The sequence below is a fragment of the Bufo gargarizans genome, chromosome 5, assembly GCF_014858855.1.
Source record: "Bufo gargarizans isolate SCDJY-AF-19 chromosome 5, ASM1485885v1, whole genome shotgun sequence".
In the NCBI taxonomy this organism is placed as follows: domain Eukaryota; kingdom Metazoa; phylum Chordata; class Amphibia; order Anura; family Bufonidae; genus Bufo; species Bufo gargarizans.
The window spans coordinates 153,647,140-153,668,130 of record NC_058084.1 but is presented as its reverse complement, the minus strand read 5'-3'; positions in this window follow the sequence as shown (position 1 = coordinate 153,668,130).

Here is a 20,991-nt window from a genome sequence, read left to right as displayed (position 1 = left end):
TTTGTATTGAGAATTTAGATAATATTTGGCTGAATTATTCTGTAGCAGAGCTTTTAATTCAGCTCTAGCTTTGGTGAGCTCTTGGAGTTGGATGTCAGATAAGGAGTAGATTCCAATTTGTTTATCTTAGAAAGGAGACTACTGATGTTACTCTCTCTAAGTTTTTATAAATGCAAACCTACCTCCAACAAGTTCTCCCAATTTCCATTCCCAAGTCCTATTATACTAAAACAGAGATTTAGAACATTCGTATGGAATGGTAAGAAAGCTAGACTCTCCTATTCCTTTCTGTCTCGTTCTCGTATGGCAGGTGGGATTGGGCTCCCAGACCCAGAACTCTATGGGAAAGCCATTCTTATGTCCAGAATTATTGATTGGCTGAGAAATACGAGAAGCAAATCCTAGGTAGCATTGGAACAAAGTATTATTGGAATGCCAACTCAGGCTTTCTGTTTGGGTCATAGCACCCCTCCCCTAATCAATTTACAGTCCTTTCCAATAATTAAAGCTACTGTGGAAGCATGGAAATGGTGGAATTGCTCCCATTGCTCAGTACCCTTTCCTTCTCCCCTTATCACAACCAGTGATATCCTTGGCTCATCTTCCATTTGGCCACGACACACCTCCTCCCAATTAATTAGGTCCTCTTCTGTGCCAATTTCTCCTAGAACCCCAAGGTTTATTACCATCAATTGATACAATTAAAACCCTTCTAAACCCACAACCTTATGACTTCACCCTCATTCCACTCATCAAATCCTTTGTTCATAGAAATAACATGAAAGGCGAACTCCTACGTCCCCTTACATGGTTTGAAGCTTTAATAGTAAACCCTAACCCCCCAAAAAAACCTATCTCTCTCATCTATAACAAATTAAGATCTCCCCCCTGATGGTCAAACCTGCATTCATCCGCTCTTGGGAAAAGGAAACTGGAGTGGATCTTCCTCTCCCAATTTTGCCCACATTATTTGAAATCCCACACAAATCATCAAGATGTGTTCGGGCACAGGAGAATGGCTATACAATTCTGTCACAATGGTAATTTACTCCTATTAAGTCCTCACATTTCACCAGACCTACCTATAACATATGCTGGAGATGCCAAGAGGAGAAAGGCACCTTCCTCCATATCTGGTGGTTGTGCCCCCCTATTAACAAGTGGTGGGCGGAAATTTTTCAGATTTACAATCAAATATGTTCCTCATCTGTTGATATTTCCCCTTATGGTGCCCTGCTTTCTTTTTTCAATGACAATGCTACTCCCTCCCCTACCTTTCTCTTCAAACAACTATTGTTAGCGGCTCGCCTTTTGATACCCAAATATTGGCTACAGACTAACATACCCTCGGTGGAACAGTGGAGGCTTAAGGTTGATCAAATCTACTGCTTCGAGGAGCTTGCCTCTTGGGAATCTCGAACGCATTTGACATTTTTAAGACGGTGGGCTCCTTGAACAAAATACAGGTTTCTTTAGACCTAAACTATTCAGCTCCACCTTATTAAAACTCTACACCCTACCTCGTGGGCCCCACTGCAAAACAGAAAGAGGCTAAATTGGTATTAATGTCAGATGAAAGTGGGAAAGGTAAATCTGTCTGTCTCCTGACGTCACGTGCATTCTATGCAGGTTGGAGTTAGCGATCATAAATCCCTGACCAGGGTTTCCTTTACAATGGTTCACCCTTCCAATTAGGTTAACATTGCCTTGTAGAAGGTTGTCAGTATTTCATGTGTCTTGGTATATACAATATGTATGCTAATGTCTTCATTTAATTGAAATTAGCCGCCATTATCCTCAAACTTTCCTGTACACGGCTATATTCGCATGTCTATGTGTCTGGTACCGATTACACCACTGTTAGTGTTCTGTTTACACTGTATATTTTCTGTGAGAGAAAATAAAATATTTTAAAATTAAAAAAATAATAATAATAAAAAAATGAGCAAATTTCAAAATTTCTATTTCTCTGCTTTTAAAACAGAAAGTGATACCTCATAAAAATATTTATTACTTAACATTCCCCATATGTCTACTTCATGTTGGCATCATTTTGGAAATATATATATTTTTTTTTTAGGATGATAGAAGATTTTCTTTGTTAACCCTTTAGGCATTCCACAAGAATTTAAGGAAAAAGGAGATAAAATTTTTAAATTTCACTTTTTTGGCCGATTTTCCATTTTAATCCAATTTTTGCTTTAACACATCAAGGGTTAACAGCCAAACAAAATTTTATATTTATTACCCAGATTCTGCAGTTTACATAAACACCCCATATATGGTCATAATCTGCTGTATGGCCACATGGCAGGGCGCAGAAGAAAAGATGCGCCACATGGTTTTTGGAAGGCAGATTTTGCTGAACTGGTTTTTAGATGTCATGTCCCATTTAAAGCCCACCTGATGCACCCTTACAGTAGAAACTCCCAAAAAGTGACCCAATTTTGGAAACTAGGGGATAAGGTGCCAGTTTTATTGGTGCTATTTTATTGGTGCTATACAAATGATTTTTTTGTTCATTCATTATAACCCATTATGGGGCAAGGTGACCAAAAAATAGGTTGTTTTAGCACAGTTTTTATTAATTTATTCTTACAGCGTTTACCTGAGGGGTAAGGTCATGTGACATTTTTATAGAGCAGATGGTTACAGACGTGGCGATACTTAATATGTATACTTTTTCTTATTTATTTAGGTTTTACACAATAATAGCATTTTTGAAACAAAAGAATTATGTTTTAATGTGTCCATGTTCTGAGAGCTATAGTTTTATTTTTTAATGATTTTCTTATGTAGGGGCTAATTTTTTGCGGGATGAGGTGACGGTTTTATTTGTACCATTTTGTGGGACATACGCCTACTGTGATGTAAGGAGACAAAAATGCCTTTTTTTTTTACACAGTTTTTATTTTTATTTTTTTACGGTGTTTACCCGAGGGGTTAGGTCAGGGATGGACAACCTGCAGCTCTCCAGCTGTTGCAAAACTACAACTCCCAGCATGCCCAGTCTGCCTACAGCTATAAGCCTACAGCAGGGAATAGTGGGAGTTGTAGTTTTACAACAGCTGCAGAGCCACAGGTTGGCCAGCCCTGCGTTAAGTAATGTAATATTTTTATAGAGCTGGTTGTTACGGACATGTCGATGCCTAATATGTATACTTTTTTTTTATTTATTTCACTTTAACACAATAATATCATTTTTTAAACAAAAAATTATGTTTTAGTGTCTCCATGTTCTGAGAGCTATTTTCTTTTTATGTTTTTAGCGATTTTTTTTATTTAGGAGCTCATTTTTTGTGGAATGATGTGACGGTTTTATTCGTACCTGTTAGTTGGACATATGCCTTTTTTTATCACTTGGTGTTGCACTTTTTGTGATGTAAGGTGACAAAAATTGCCTTTTTTTACACCGTTTTTTTTTTTTTTTTTACGGTGTTTACCCGAGGAGTTAGATCATGTGATATTTTTATAAAGCTGGTTGTTACGGACGCGGCGATACCTAATATGTATACTTTTTTAAAAATGTATTTCACTTTAACACAATAATAGCTTTTTTTTAAACCCCCAAAAATGATGTTTTAGTGTCTCCATGTTCTAAAAGCTTTATTTTTTTATTTTATTTGAGCGATTTTTTTCATGTAGGTGACAACTTTTGGCGGAATCAAGTGACGGTTTTATTAGTACCATTTTCTGGGACATCTGGGACTAAATTACACCACTTTCACTACACCTACCTATTTTACTAAGACTTAGCTTTTATTTCATATTATTTAATAATTTTGGTGTAACTGACTAATTTGTTAAAAATCTCAGTGATCACTGGCCATTTATATATTCCTTTGAGTTACCCTGTCAGGACCGTCATCTGACTGGGTTTGAATATACACTATTCACTAGCAGGCTGTGCACTTGCCTGTATTTAATATTTGTTGAGTGCAATTCATTTTATTTTGCTGTAATGGCCTAATGAACAACTGCCATAAAATTCAGAGCCTCACGCTGCCCCCCGACATGTTTCGCCGACTCACGGCGTCTTCAGGGGTTAGGGCAGAGTGTAAGCCCCCGTCTTAGTAAAATAGGTAGGTGTAGTGAAAGTGGTGTAATTTAGTCCCAGAGGACATTAGTAGTAGAAAGTGTTGATTAACACACCACATCTCTGCTCTTAAAGGGGAAGTACGGATATTGATTTTCTGGGACATGCGCCTTTTTGATCACTTGGTGTTGCACTTTTAGTAATGTAAGGAGAGAAAAATGGCCTGTTTATCGGACTGGGTGGATCATGTGATATATTTATAGAGCCGACTGTCACGAACATGGCAATACTAAATATGTCTATTTTATTTTATTTTATTTTTTCTATTTTTAACTTTTTTTTTTGTTCCTTACTTGGGGAATTTTTTTTTTCACATGTGAAAAATGTATTTTGACACTTTCTTTTTTTTTTTACACTTTTCCTCCCCCTTAAGGTTGTACAAGATATTTAACATCAGTTTTTTTCCACTATTGATTTCTCCTATAACTGGGGCTGACATAGTAGCCCCAGTTACAGTGGAAATACACCCCCCAGAGAGGCTGTACAGTGGTATACTGTGCTGTACAGCCTCAGCGTAGGGCTGATCGAGGTCTGTGAAAGACCTGACAGCTCCTGCACTCACCCGGCTCCGGCGGTCGCATGCTCAGATGCTGTCCCTTGCCCTGCGCTGCATCATGCAGGGAAAGGGCTTTTTGTGTATTTGGTGACATCAATGTCTCTGGTGGGTGGGCTTTACTGCTACCCTAGCCATTTTCTAGGCTAGGGCAGTGCTAAAGCCTACCCATCAAAGACGTTTGTCACTGAATACACTGCTGGGCGGAAGCCTCCACCTAACAGTCCCTATGAAGAGCCCGGTACATCACCAGATCGCCTTAAAAAGCCTTTGCTTAGGGGGGATGCCTGTGTGAAAAAGTGGGTATTTCCAGGTTCAGCTCTGAACCCGGACCACCCCTTTAATTAATTACCTGAACTGGTTTTAGGCAGCTATTATTTTGCTGTTATTTTATATACAGTGGATATATTAAAGTCTACACACCCCTGTTAAAATGTCAAGTTTCTGTGCTGTAAAAAAATTTGACAAAGATAAATCATTTCAGAACTTTTTCCACCTTTAATGTGACCTATAAACTGTACCACTCAATTGAAAAACAAACTGAAATCATTTAGGTGGAGGGAAGAAAACAAAAATAAAATAATGTGGTTGCATAACTGTGGTTGCCAACCTGTGGCTCTTATAACTGGGGGTGTAGCTGGGTTCAGAATTAAGCAATCACATTCAAAATCATGTTAAATAGGAGTCAGCATATATCTGCCATCAGTTAAAGTGCCTCTGATTAACCCCAAATAAAGTTCAGCTGCTCTAGTTGGTCTTTCCTGAAATTTTCTTAGTCGCATCCCACAGCAAAAGCCATGGTCCACAGAGAGCTTCCAAAGCATCAGAGGAATCTCATTGTTAAAAGGAATTAGTCAGGAGAAGGGTACAAAATAATTTCCATGGCATTAGATATACCATGGAACACATTGAAGACAGTCATCATCAAGTGGAGAAAATATGGCACAACAGTGACATTACCAAGAACTGGATGTCCCTCCAAAATTGATGAAAAGATGAGAAGAAAACTGGTCTGGGAGGCTACCAAGAGGCCTACAGCAACATTAAAGGAGCTGCAGGAATATCTGGCAAGTACTGGCTGTGTGGTACACGTGACAACAATCTCCCGTATTCTTCATATGTCTGGGCTATGGGGTAGAGTGGCAAGACAAAAGCCTTTTCTTACGAAGAAAAACATCCAAGCCAGGCTACATTTTGCAAAAACACATCTGAAGTCTCCCAAAAGCATGTGGGAAAAGGTGTTATTGTCTGATGAAACCAAGGTTAAACTTTTTGGCCATAATTCCAAAAGATATGTTTGGTGCAAAAACAACACTGCACATCACCAAAAGAACACCATAACCACAGTGAAGCATGGCAGTGGCAGCATCATGCTTTGGGGCTGTTTTTCTTCAGCTGGAACTGGGGCCTTAGTTAAGATAGAGGGAATTATGAACAGTTCCAAATACCAGTCAATATTGGCACAAATCCTTCAGGCTTCTGCTAGAAAGCTGAACATGAAGAGGAATTTCATTTTTCAGCATGACAACGACCCAAAGCATACATCCAAATCAACAAAGGAATGGCTTCACCAGAAGAAGATTAAAGTTTTGAAATTTCCCAGACAGAACACAGACCTGAATCCGATTGAAAATCTGTGAGGTGATCTGAAGAGGGATGTGCACAGGATATGCCCTCGCAATCTTTTTATATCCACTGTATTTACTTAAACATTTGGCTTTTAATAAGAACATATAACCGCTTAGTGTCCATTCAGGTGCCCGTAGTGCATTGAGGATCCGTAAATTGCTGATCCACCATACACCCGGCCGGCACTCCCATAGAACTGCCTATCTGTCCGCAATTGTGGACAAGAATAGGACATGTTCTATTTTTTTTTTCTGAGCTGCGGACCAGAATTTGCGGAAATAATGCGGACCCATCATATGGACGTGTGAATGGAGCCTAAATTGATCAATTTATGTATAGTGTTTTCAGATTTTTCTATTCATTATTTTATACTGGAGGTATTTATTTTCTAAAGAGACTTAATTTTCTGCCCTCCTTAAAAGTAGGTTAGTTAACCTTATGTCACTGCATCAACCTAGTGATGTCACTGACATTCAGAAGGTCAAAGAAAATCATATTGCTGCACATAGATGCATGTCAATGGTAGAAAAAAGCAAAGTACGTACTTGATCTAAGAAAAGACGTGTTCATATACATAGCATGCATACTGTACAGCATCATTTAAATGGGATTTACTAGTTGCTCTAATTTTCTATAACAGTTTTAGTTATTGCAACTATGCTATCTATTTAATGTAATTTTATATGCTGTATATAATGAATATTTCCAGTGCTGTCTTTAGTTTTATGACAAAAAATATATCAGTTGCAACTGAAATTTTCATTTTTACTTTGTGTACAAAATATATAGTACAAATATTTTCTGCAGGCAGAATCTTTTATTACTGTGTGGCATAATGTAATTACTACTTGCTTGATAGGATTGGTGGAAACAAGTGAACCATTTTATAGGAATTCCTATCAGGAAGGAAGCATGATAATTTAGTTTAGCTATATCATAATGTTTTCAGATACATTTAACTTAGTTCAGAGTAGAGATGCATTGCTAAAGGCAAGGAATACATGCTACAAAGCCATTATTTTTAAGCAGGGTAAATATGATATCCCAGAAGAATTACATTAGCAAATTTTAAATGGTCAATTTCAATTTAAGACTAATAGAGAAAAGGATTTCAGCAATATGCATTTAGGCTGCCTAGCTCTATCAAAACAAATTATTGCAGTATCTATATAGTACTTCTATCAAATATAACATGGACCAACCTAAAAATGATGAACAATAACACTAAAGGGGGCATATAGAAATGTTCAAAACATGCAATAGCAATCTTTGAAAATGAGATAAAAGCAAGCATTCAAAAAAGGCTCTCAACCTCTTTTCCTTAATAGCAAATTATCTTTTAGGTGTTGTGTCTGTCTTGCCTTCATCTGTGGAGTAGTACTTTAATAATGAAACTGTTATGGCAGTGGATGTGAAATCACTATGTCAACCAACAAATTTGACTTTGGGCTACTCCTAAGGGTATTATTCTGGCAGTCCCCTGGTGTTCACTATTTAACCCTTGGACATTAATTAACCCTATTTAACCCTTGGACTTTAATGCAGGGTAAACACCAGGCTGCTAACTCCTGGGGTAGTCTCTGTATAATTGACAGCTGACTCATGGGCCTCAATAGACATCGGTGCAGAGCACCGAGGCATCAGGCAAAACTGTAGTCAGGGACAGGCCGAGGTCAGGGCAGGCAGAGTATAAGAAATCTGATAAACAGTATGAGATCAGGGCAGGCAGCAAAGGTCAATGCGGAGGTCAGACACAGCTCAGGCATTGGAGGATCAATATCCAGGAAATGGGCAGAAGCCAGTACACAGGCAGGCAAACAAATACAGTACACCTTTTTGAGAATATTGCTCAGGCACCCCCTTCCCCAGGAAAAGATGCTTTAAGTGCCTAAAGGTGACCAGCCATTTGCTGGTGTGAATGGGACTCTGGCAGCTGGACGTGCCTCAAGCTAGAAGAGAAAGGGCAGCAGGTTTGGGCCGCTGGAGCAGAAGAGTGATATGGTTCTGGATCTGACTCCAATATAGTCAGTGAAGATTTGATGTATTGCTCCGAATGGTATAAATGATTGGCATACGTACGCCTTGAAAGAGATCACACACAGACTGTCACAGAGAAGTCAGTCAATGCAAGATGCTGCGTTTATTGAGATTACATGATTTTTTATAGCAAAAAAGAGGAACTTTATGACTCGGCTAATTTGATGATCTAATTGTCACATTACTAAGTCCCATGACAAGGTATCACATTATCACTCCATACTTTAGCAATGTCAGCACTATGTCAGCAATTTCAATATCATAAAGTGTTTAGTAAGGGATTATTAAGGGAGCTGGCTGCTACTTCAGGGGCCATTTTGTTTGTTAAGCAAACTGTTAGATATAATACAAGCAAGTATACATTTGATACTAGATATATAGATATATGATTCCACAACAGTCCCCCCTTGTAGACTTGATTGTAGACTTGATTGTAGACTTTCCCTAAACCTAGCGAATCCCCTGGCATACCATTCGTATCCTCTTCACCCACAGTGGCGACAACTTATCCCTTGTGAATAAGTTCCCGATTGAGCGGACTTCTGGTAATACCCTGGGATTCATTTGTCCCTAATTTTCATCATCTCTTGGATCTTCAGGCCTGGGTGGAGGAGCTTCATCCGCGGGAGTTGGAGAAGGCGGGGGTGTCGGGAATGTAGGGGGTGTCGGGAATGCAGGGACGACATCCACATCTATTGCGGTGCTAGCCATTTGTTCATAGAGAAGTAGTATGGCTTCCTCAGCAGGCTTCTTTCTGTTGGTGATACGGTTAATGCAGGAAACAACAAATTTGATAAATATGTAGATTACCATCAATATTAGGGCTATCTGTAATATTCCCTGAATTATTCCCATCGTCCATCCACTAATTCCCTTGAACCAGTTACTGGGATTAAGGAATGAGAAAGTGTCAGACCACCATGTTGACTTATCTGCACTGTGAGCCTCTAGCCATTCATCACGTATCTCACTCATCTTTTCCAAACCAGCTTTTACTTGTAGATTACCTTGTGGATCGATATAATGGCAGCATGCAGTACCTACTACCTGACACATACCTCCATCCTTTGCAGTCAAGTAGTCTAATACTAAAGTGTGTTGATTAGTGACTATGATGAGCTGATTCTGGACAACATTAGATGTATTCATCAGTTTCATAATTTCCCAAATCTGATCATCCAAGTAGTCGGTAGCCATTACTAGTTTGTCATATGTTTGTGTAAGCATAGGATAGATTAATAGAGTACTAAAGAACTTGTTGGCACCACTCATTTCCACAAGATGGGGTTTTCCATTTGGTCTAGGAATGTTATCTGCGGCTCTTTTATATAAGGTGTGTTTGGGGATAGCATTGACATTTAATTTTCCATGAGGCAGTGTAAAAGTGGCTGGTGTGAGCCTAGCAATTGTACATAAACCTTTGAAATCCGAAGGGAGCCATTTATATGCCCTGTGTCCACATACTAGGTATATATTTTTTGGGACCGAAACCACTGTGCTATTGAACAAACGAGTGATTAAGTGGGCTAATTTGATACCTTCTGCTAGTTTTTGACCCTTTTCTTGACCCTCTGTGGTTTTACTAGTCATCCCTATTGTCAAGTCCTTTACACTGCGCCGGGCGCAGGCCAGATCACCACTTGCTTCAGCATATATACCAATGCACTGTACTGGACTGTCTGGGTTGGAATCATTACAGCCTGATCTGTTATGGGAACTGAAAACCATACCATGGGTTTGTACCTGTAGGCAGTAACAGTGGGTCCAATTTGGGAAGCAGGATACATTGCTCCACATATAGTCATTCCAGGGCATATTGCTATTCTGAGCTGAGGGTCCTGTTCTGTTTATCATTAGCCATGGGGACCCATCCCATGCTACTACTATTAGGGAAGCTTTTCTGTTGCCATTTTTGGTATTAACCTCTTTTATGCTAGAAAGGAAAACAGCTGATCCTGCCAAATCTTTTATCTCTTGGAAGGTTAGGGGCACAGCTAAATAAGGCATAGCTCTAGCATTTACTGGGCCATGTGTACATATCCAACAATCTTTTAGTGAAGAGGTGGTGGTGTCAGAATCACCTTCCTTCAGACTTTTATACAACACTTGATGATGTTTGACAAACTTATTGTCCCACCCGTCATCATCCATTTCCGCCGGGGGAGGAATGTATGCACTGGTGAGTGTCACCAGTGCTAGCAGATAAAAGAAAATCATTTTGTTATTTCTGAATCTGGCGGGTTCTTTATCCTTTTGCAGTGAGAAGCGTGGATCCAGGTGGATCTCCCTTCGAGCTTTACAGAAGTTGGAGTGGTCAGTAGTACTTGGTAAGGCCCCTCGAAGCGTGGTTCTAGGGTACTTCTGACGTGTTTCTTGACCACTACCCACTCTCCTGGTTTCAGAGTGTGGCTGCCTTCTAGGGAGTCAGGATCTGGAATGGAAGAAAAGACTTGTACATGGATGTTAGACAACTGTTTGCTCAAAGCTATCACATACTTTGCAACAGATTCATAATGCATTTGCAACTGTTGAGGGAAGTACAGCCCCATCCGGGGTCCCGACCCAAACAATATCTCATGTGGAGTCAGCTTATGGGGAGGTTTGGGAGTGTGTCTGACTGCAAAGAGTGCTATTGGTAAACACTGAACCCAATTGAGCCCTGTCTCCCTAGTCATTTTCAGCATTTTTGACTTTAATACCCCATTCAGTCTCTCGACTTTGCCGCTACTTTGGGGTCTGTAAGGGGTGTGGAATGCCAGGTGTGACCCTACCATCTTCCAGACCTCTTGGGTTAGGTTAGCAGTGAATGCTGGGCCCTGATCACTCTCAATGACCTCAGGTACCCCGTACCTACAGACAGTTTCCTGTATCAATTTTTTAGCAGTAGTTGTTGCTGTCTGATTCCTGACGGGGTAGGCTTCTGGCCACCCAGAGAACATGTCTACCACTACTAACACGTATTGAAACCCTTGGCACATTGGCATCTGGATATGATCAATCTGGATCCTCTGGAAGGGGTATAAGGCTTTTGGGAGACATTTTTTGGCGTGGGCTCAGTCCTACCTGGATTGCATTGGGCACAGATTAAACATGACTGGACATATTTCACTAGTACAGGAGTGATTCCTGGGGCTACCCATATTTTATCGATGAGCTCTTTCATTATCGTCTTAGATTGATGAGTGGGCCCATGGGCCACAGAGGCTATTACAGGATAGAGTGCTCTAGGCAAGCACACTTTCTTCCCTTGTGTCCAAAGTCCGGATTCTTCTTCCAGGGCTGACTCCTTTAGCCAGGTTTCCTTTTCTGAGCGGGTGGCTTGCTTCTGCATCTGTTTCAGTAGATCCCATGATATTTCTTGTTGCTTGACATCCGGTTGTGCTAACATGATTTTATCTGGCTGTGCTCTTTCCTCTTCCATTGCTGCCTGTTTGGCTGCTTGGTCCGCCAATGCATTTCCTTTGGCTTCTGGTGTGTCAGCACGGGTATGTGCCTTTACTTTGATTACTGCTACTTTGGTGGGCAGGAGTACTGCAGTCATCAAAGCCTCTACTGCTAAAGCATGTTTAATTGGGGTTCCTGCTGCTGTAATGTAATCTCTGGCCTTCCATATTATTCCGAAATCATGAACTACTCCAAAAGCATATCTGGAGTCTGTGTAGATGTTAGCAGTGGAGTCTTTTGCTATGTGGCAGGCCTCAGTAAGAGCTATGAGTTCAGCCTCTTGTGCTGACTGGTCTGGGCGCAATTGCCTTGCACACAGTACTTCATACTCACTAGTAACTGCCATGCCTGTATGGAATTTCCCTTTGTCATCGGCATACCTTGAACCGTCTACAAAGAGTGTCCAGTGCGGGTTTTGCAAAGGAGTATCCTGTATTGATGGTGGAGTTCCTACTTCAGCTTCCATCATTGTAATGCAATCATGTTCTTGTTCTTTGTAAAGAGAGTCGGTTGAGGCCCATAGTTCTTCTTCCTGAAGATCTTCTTCAGCACGTAGATCAATAAAATCTGCAGAATCTCCATCTGCAGTATACTCCCCCCTTGGGAGAGGAAGGAGTGCAGCAGGATTGAGGATGTGGCATCTCTGGATGGTGACATTATCTGGCAGAAGCAGACTACACTGGAGCCTGAGGTGGCGTTGTGCAGTGAGGTGTTTAGGTTGTGTTTGTTGCAGGATAGCTGAGATGTCATGGGGAGCCATGATGGTGAGTGGGTGTCCCAGGACGATGTCAGCTGTAGCGTTCAGGAGAGAACTAGCAGCATGAACGGCCCTGACACAGGAAGGGGTGGCTCTGGCTACAGGGTCTAGACGTTTTGAGAAGTAGCCTAGAGGTCTACTACGACCTCCATGGCTCTGGGTGAGAACTCCAGTGGCATGACCCTGACGTTCCATGACATAAAGGCGAAAGGGAAGCTGATAGTTAGGGATGCCAAGAGCTGGGGCAGTGACAATGATTTGTTTGAGAGATTGGAATGCTTTTATGGCTTCTGCAGTCATTTGGAAAGGGACAGTAGCAATACGGGGTATGCAATCAAATAGTGGCTGCATCAGAACGGATGCATCAGGGATCCATGGTCTACAGTATGAAATGAGTCCCAGAAAGGTTTGCAGTTGGTGAGGGGTATCTGGCAGTGGGAGGTCTGAGACTGCTTTCTTTCTGGCATCCGTAAGATGCTTACTGCCTTGTGAGATGCAGTGACCTAGGAAAACAACTTTTGGAAGACACAACTGTAATTTAGAACGTGAGACTCTGCACCCAGCATCCGCCAGGTAGGCAAGAAGTGAGGCAGATGAGTTCAGGCAGACGGGGTGTGAGTCAGCACAGAGGAGTAAATCATCCACATATTGTAAGAGTTCCACCTCTGGGTGATCTGCTTGCCATGGTTGTAAGATGGATGCCATTGCTTTGCTAAAGCAGGAAGGACTATTATGAGCTCCTTGAGGCAACACCGTCCAGGTGTATTGTTTTCCATCATGTGTAAAAGCAAAGAGAAATTGGGAGTCTTCATGTAATGGGACAGAGAAAAAGGCATTAGCTAGATCAATGACAGTAAAGATAGCAGCCACAGGAGGAATGCTAGCAAGCAAAGTGTGGGGATTTGGTACAATGGGGGTTTCAAAGACTGTAGCCTCATTAACTGCTCTGAGGTCTTGTACCATGCGATATACAGGAGGCTGTCCCTTCACACTCTTCTTTTTAATTGGGTATAAGGGAGTGTTACATGGTGAGGTGGTAATTTTAATAGCTCCATTTGCAAGAAGAGCCTGTATCTGGAGGGTGATAGCATCTCTCTGGGAAATGGAGAGAGGGTATTGTGCTTTATAAGGCAGTAAGTTAGGATTCTTCAAGGTTACAGTGACTGGCGGGACTTTGAGACGCCCAATGTCTTGGGGACCTTTGGTCCAAAGGGTATCAGGGATGAGGTGCAAAATGCTTTGCAGCGAATCCCCTTGTTCATGTGATTCAAGTGACTGGGATTTTAATGCCATTAGGAGGCAGGTTTCTTCAGGACTCAATGCCGTACCTAAAACAACTGTACCATTTTCCTTGAACTGGATGTTGGCCCGTATTTTCTGAAGAAAATCTGAGCCTAATAGGTTATAAGGACATGTCTGGCTTACAACAAATTGTGACATTACTCCAGTGGGCAGATGTAACTGTGGAGATTGGCTTTGGGATTTAGTAGAGGGAGTAATCAAGAGAGGCTTAGTAACAGGGTTGTGCTGGGTGACCCCTTCTAAACCAGAGCAGGGTAAATGCATATCTGTGAGCCAGGAAGGGAGTATGGCGTTCTCACATAACACACTGCGGGCTGCACCAGTGTCTACAAGGAATGAGAGTTCCTTCCCTGCCACATCGAGGGTGATTCGAGGGGCGGGGCCTGCAGGAGGGGCAGAGACTGCCATACACGGGGTGTCCCCTCCCAGCAACACTGGTTTGCCAACATCCTAGTGGGATGGAGCTGGCCATGGAGGAGGAGTTCCTCTTTGGCTCTGATCTGCTGGCCACAGATGTTTGGAGCGACAGTTTCTCTTAATGTGCCCTGGTTTGCCGCACCCATAACAGACACGGGGGGGCGGGGGTCTTTCCTCTCTTTCTTCTCCCGTCATGACTGCCATGACTGATATGCGGGATTTCTTTGTACTACTCTCCAGCCCTTTTGCAACTTGTTCTAAAATTTCCAATGTTAATGATTTCCATTCTGGGCGACAGGTTACAAGAGCTTTGTTCAGATCTGGCCTAAGGCCATCTACAAATGACCGTGCTAGGAGTCTTAAGTGCACAGGTTCATTTGGACTGAATCCCATATCTTTATAGTTTTGTTTAACTCTTTGTACAAACTTTTCTACTGACTCTGCTTTATCCTGCACCATGTCTTGCAGGGTCGTGGACTGCTCTGCTAGTCTGTCTTTCGCCCACTTATATAATTGCTGAATGAAATCACGGCCAGATTCTGAATCACGAGTGTCATAATTTGCTCCAGGGAGTTCTGGTTGGCGTATGTGATCCATTATAAGTGAAGAAAATTCACCAGTTTTATTTTGCACAATACTTTGCAAGTCTGACCAAGTACACCCGTAGGTTTGATAAACTTGTGCCAATTTTCTATAAAAGGGCATAGGGTGTGTATCTGGGTCAGGCATGAGGTTCACTATGGTGAACAACTGCTGGGGGGTAAAGGACACATACTTAGGTGGCCCGACTGGGCGAGTGTTCAAGTATATTTCCCTTAAGGCTTCAAGATTTCCTTGTCCTATGTTATGGATCTCTCTTTGCAGCTCTGTAATTTGGTTTTGAAAAGACTCATTCATTGCTCTTGCTGCACCCTGCTGGCTACTTAGGGTAATATCAGAAAATTGTCCAAGGTGCGGTGGGGGGCTGCGATATCCTGGGGTTTGTGCTGCAGTACCAGGTGCATAGTCCACTGTCTGCTGTGAGTCTTCCCCTGCATCTTCCTTTTGTTTCTCCCCATCCTCATCTTCCTGATCTACAGCACCACTACCTCCTACCATTATATGAGCTGGAGCTATGGGCTGACTGGGTAGCATGTAGGTGCCGTCAGGATTTACAAGTGGGTATATAGTAGTGACTTGTGGCATGACAGAAAGAGCAGGGTTTGGGGAGATTACAAGTCCAGCCTTGGGCGTTGGCGGAGGACAAGATGGCGTCATTGCTGGGACTGGTGAGACGTGCTGGGGGGCTAAAAGAGCATGATTATGTGGGCGTGGAGCACCACAGGCTAAGCACGTATCACGGGGGGCAGGGTTCTGCTGACCACAATGTGTACAAGTCCAACTTCCCCTTTTTCTTTCAGCTGCGCCACTGTTATAGGGCGGTGGCTGTTCCTGTACTAAGACTGGGCCAGGCCGATAGTAATGGAGTCCTGATTTTTCATCAAACATTGCTTCTCCTTTTGTCTGTTCAAATTCTTTGCTACAGTCCAGCCATACCCTGACTGTATCTATCAACTTATCATCATTCAATTTGCCTCTTTTCTCAGTCAACAATGTCTGCCACATAGCAGAACACAATACACCTCCTTTTGCAATACCATAATTCTTTTCTAACTTGCTTAGTCCTTTGACATAACCTTTTCCTCTCCGGTCCGCCACGTACTGTTCAGGTGAACAATAGCCCTTCGGGACACTATTTCGGTTACCCATTTTTTTCAAAACAACACGTTCTGGAGCCTTCAACACGTTCTGGAGCCTTCACTTACTGTCTGTCTCTGATAGTTGGATTAGCACAGACACTGACAAACAAACACCTTGAGCTTGAGATTAACACACCACTGGGTTATCAGCAAGCCGTCTCCTTCCCTTCTACTATTTCTTGGGGTTACACACCAGGGTTACCCCTCAATGTAGGCACTTTAGGAGACTTCTATTGTTCTGTCAGTCTATGCCTCTCCTTTCTCCCAGAGGCCAGAGAAACCGACCATACACAAAAAAATAATAAAACACAATACATCAAGCTTATCAATACAATGGGGTTCTTACTTTCATGCCCCTGAGGATGCCTCACTGTCGGTGCACCCCTCCCTAGAACAAATATGGATAGACTAAGCCAAGGGACACAGAATAGGTAAGATGAATATATTTTCTCACCTCTTATTACGGGCCGCGGTCCCGGTGTCCGTTGGCTTGTCTCTCTGGGTCCAGTCTCTGGGGGTACGCCAGCAGGAGGTCCAATCCTCAGGCCCCACGTTGGGCGCCAACTGATATGGTTCTGGATCTGACTCCAATATAGTCAGTGAAGATTTGATGTATTGCTCCGAATGGTATAAATGATTGGCATACGTACGCCTTGAAAGAGATCACACACAGACTGTCACAGAGAAGTCAGTCAATGCAAGATGCTGCGTTTATTGAGATTACATGATTTTTTATAGCAAAAAAGAGGAACTTTATGACTCGGCTAATTTGATGATCTAATTGTCACATTACTAAGTCCCATGACAAGGTATCACATTATCACTCCATACTTTAGCAATGTCAGCACTATGTCAGCAATTTCAATATCATAAAGTGTTTAGTAAGGGATTATTAAGGGAGCTGGCTGCTACTTCAGGGGCCATTTTGTTTGTTAAGCAAACTGTTAGATATAATACAAGCAAGTATACATTTGATACTAGATATATAGATATATGATTCCACAACAAGAGCACCCCGTATACCACCGCTCTCGCCCAGGTGGGCAGGGGGCCCCAATTTAACAGAAACAAGATAACATCTGTCTTTAAGACACGCCAATGCTACCCCATTGGTTTTTGTATGCTGTGATGAGTCTCATGTTCAACGTTGATTGCAATACCTTTGTTTGTAGAAGTGTATGACATGCCCTGCTTTCTACTGTAAGCCAAAGATATATTCTTTATTGAGTATTCATATACCTTAAACCATGCAGCTTGGATTTTAAAGTTTTGAGGATCAGAGCAATTCAATTTAACTCCCAATAAATATAATAGAGGTTATCAAGACTTTTTATGATTGTTTCATTTTTTGGGGACAGAGAAGTCTGGATCCACCTGTATATAAGTCCCAAACTTAAGTCCAAGAATTCTGCTGTAGAGTCAGATACAGTATGATATGTAGTGTTGAGTGAAACTAAGCATCCGAAGTGGAATTTTGTCCAAAGTGTAGGAAAACTTTGATTCTAAATGAATCCGAATTTTATCACGCTTCATGGTAACAAATCAGTTTTCCTAAAATGGCGGCTGCATGTGTTACAAAGTGAAATTAAGTGTAGAGGGAACAAGCCCAGGAATGCAAGATCACCCATAATGCATGCAGCCAGGCAATCCACTAGGCAGAGCCCTCTAAAACCCTGATCCCGCATGGTCGCCGCTATTTTCCTGTGAGCTGAGCACAGGGAGAAATGTGACAAGATGCTCAAGCACTAGAGACAGTGTTGCTGCAAACTGTTACAGAGAGAACAATATTGGAGAGTTCCGGGAGAGTGCAGGAAGGGCGTAGGAGACTGCTGAACTACAATTTATCCTCAAGTACATGTGCAGTGCATCAAGAGTCGTAGCTAATCCATTGTGTTAGCTGTAGAGTTACGGTGCTGTCAGTATTACAGGCAAGTCTAATTAATTGCTGTGTACACAAGTGTATAGTGCACCAATCTTTATTCTTAAAGAAGACCTTTCACCGCTCCTGACATGTCTGTTTTAATAGCTTCATTCGTTCCCAATATAATAACAATTCTGGATCATCTGTTCTTATGATTCTATATTGTGTCATTCCTTTATTATTTCTACTACAAGTTATGAATGAATTGCTATTAGCCTTCAGTAAGTGTACAAAGGGGTGGTAACCAGTTGGGGGTGTGCATCTGCACAGTCTGACTCTATCCAATCAGTGCTGGCATTTTCAGACCGTGCAGGTACACCCCCCCAACTTGTTACCTCCCCTCTGTACCCTTACTGCTGACTGCTAGCAATTCATTAATAAATTCTAGTAGAAATAATAAAGGAATGGCACAACATAGAGACATACGAATAGATGTTCCAGAATTGTTACTACATGGGGAATGCATGAAGTTATTAAAACAGACATCTCAGGAGTGGTGACAGGTCCTCTTTAATCTGCTATGTTAGCTGTAGAGTTACTGTGCGGCAGTATCACAGGCCACTGTTACTTTTAGGCAGATTGACCTGGTTATACCTGATTTATAGTGGTTCATGACAAATTAATTCAAAACAAATTGAATTTCTTGTAGAATTTTGGCAAAGCTTCCGAATTTAATTTTTCAAAACTTCACTCATCTGTAATAATATGCATTAAAATAAATGTTTACTGTATTTTCATTCAAAAAAGCAATAGAAAGTGAAGACCTTAGAGTTCAACGTATAACGAATATGTGGCGAAACCAACCTCGCCACTGGGTTTTGGAGAGGACTGTTTAAAAGCCTCTTGCCTCAGGATTATGGCCCATAGTGACTGTAAAGGAGAGGACAGACCGGCCGCACAGCTTGGGTCTGTCTGTAGAATTGTATTTTATGTTATTATGCGTTCGGTTAAATTGTATGTTATGTGAGGGCACCCAGATAGCTAATATTATTGTATTCGTGTATTCTGAGTGCCATTCACCTAATGATATGCACTCAGACTTGAGCTATCTGGGGATATGTTAAATGTCTGTGTTTGCTGTGGGGGTGTGCCATTGTGTGTTTGGGTGGTGATTCCTGTCCTGTTGTCTCCACATGTGTATTGGTGATCTCCCCTTTGTCCTGAGAGATAATTGGATTGTGTTCGGTCGTCTCCGGGACAGAGGGGAGGAAACCATGATGCATTGTGGGGATATGTTGTATCTGTCCTGTATCTGCAAAAACTGTAATAAAAACCAGGCTGGGTGTGCCAGCACTTCAGACCACTGCTTGACCCTGATCACGGAGCCTTGTCTCGTCATTGGGGAGATTCCCTGTATGCTGTTGGAGACTGATTGCCAGGAGTGTAAGCTGACGGATACGCTTTTCCTGTTCGTCTGACTGACAGCTACTTGTGAGGTTCCAGTTTGGAGTGCTATTTTGTATCCAGTTCGGGAGGTTGGTGTTCTGCAGTAGCTGTGCCTGTCTCTCGGAAAGGGGCATATCGCCTAAACGGATTTTAACCCCTTGTCTGCGGAAACGGTGCCGTTACATTGGTGGCAAGCAGCGGGATCGTTCCTACAGCCAGAAGGACAGCTACAGGAGACACCATTTCTTTGGATTTTACAACTTAAGGGCAACGCATGTCTCAGTACAGTGACCCTAAAAGCACCAGGATGGAACCAGCAGTGGAGTACAGATACTCTGTGGAGGAATTTGACCGTATGATGTGGTTGCGGCTGAACTTCTTCGGACCCAATCCAGCTGAGAAATACGTAAAGTTCGTGAGGAATCTAGTGTCGACGACCCTACTATACCGGGCAGAAGGTGACGGTCAGCTGCCACGTTGGGTGGACCTCCATCGGAGGTTACGGCTGCGGGACAGTGGGAGCCTAGTCTCCATTCCCCAGCGTCAGTGTGAAGTGCAGGGAGAGGAGAGCAGCGGCCTCCCTCCCCAGCGGCAGGCTGAGTTACAGGGGGCAGAGGTAGTTGTTCCTGCCCCCCAGCAGCAGAGTGATGTGCCGGGAAGGCAGTGTGAAGTGCAGGGAGGGGAGAGCAGCGGCCTCCCTCCCCAGCGGCAGGCTGAGTTACAGGGGGCAGAGGTAGTTGTTCCTGCCCCCCAGCAGCAGAGTGATGTGCCGGGAAGGCAGTGTGAAGTGCAGGGAGGGGAGAGCAGCGGCCTCCCTCCCCAGCGGCAGGCTGAGTTACAGGGGGCAGAGGTAGTTGTTCCTGCCCCCCAGCAGCAGAGTGATGTGCCGGGAAGGCAGTGTGAAGTGCAGGGAGGGGAGAGCAGCGGCCTCCCTCCCCAGCGGCAGGCTGAGTTACAGGGGGCAGAGGTAGTTGTTCCTGCCCCCCAGCAGCAGCATGATTTTTTGGGAATTGGGAGCCGAGTCTCCATTCCCCAGCGGCAGGCGGAGTTACAGGGGGCAGAGACAGTCGGTCCTGTCCCCCAGCGGCAGAGTGTCCTACAGGGAATAGAGAGCCCAGTCTCCTTTCCCCAGCAGCAGGAAACTGTATTGGGAGCGGAGGCGGTCGGTCGCCCTCCCCAGCGGCTGGAAGTATGTATGGGAGAGGAGCTTGTTACCCCCTCTCCCCAGCGGCAGATTAACGCACCAGGGGGAGACAGTAAGCCCCACAACTGTGCAGATGGGACCGTGGTCTCTGCACTTACAGCACAGGGGGTAGGGACAGTTGGTCCTGTCCCCCAACAACAGGGCTGTTTAGACAAAGGGGAGACAGTCGGTTTCCCCCTCCAACAACCAGACTCCAACCAGGCTTCTTCCGTGGTAACGCTGGCACCAGGGCAGAGTACCGCTGATCCCTGCCCACAAAGCAACCTCCACTCCAAACCAGGGAGCAACACAGAGACCGGGAGTACCAGCTTCCAACATAACTTTGGTGGATTCACTGGACAGAGACATGCTACGAAATTCAGCAGGTCCAGTATTTTGTTGTGGGTGGCCTGCCAGACTAACTCAGGTACCGACCGGCGTGAGGTCAGGTATCTGGTTAGTCTTCCCTGGGGGGGGGAGATGTGTGGCGAAACCAACCTCGCCACTGGGTTTTGGAGAGGACTGTT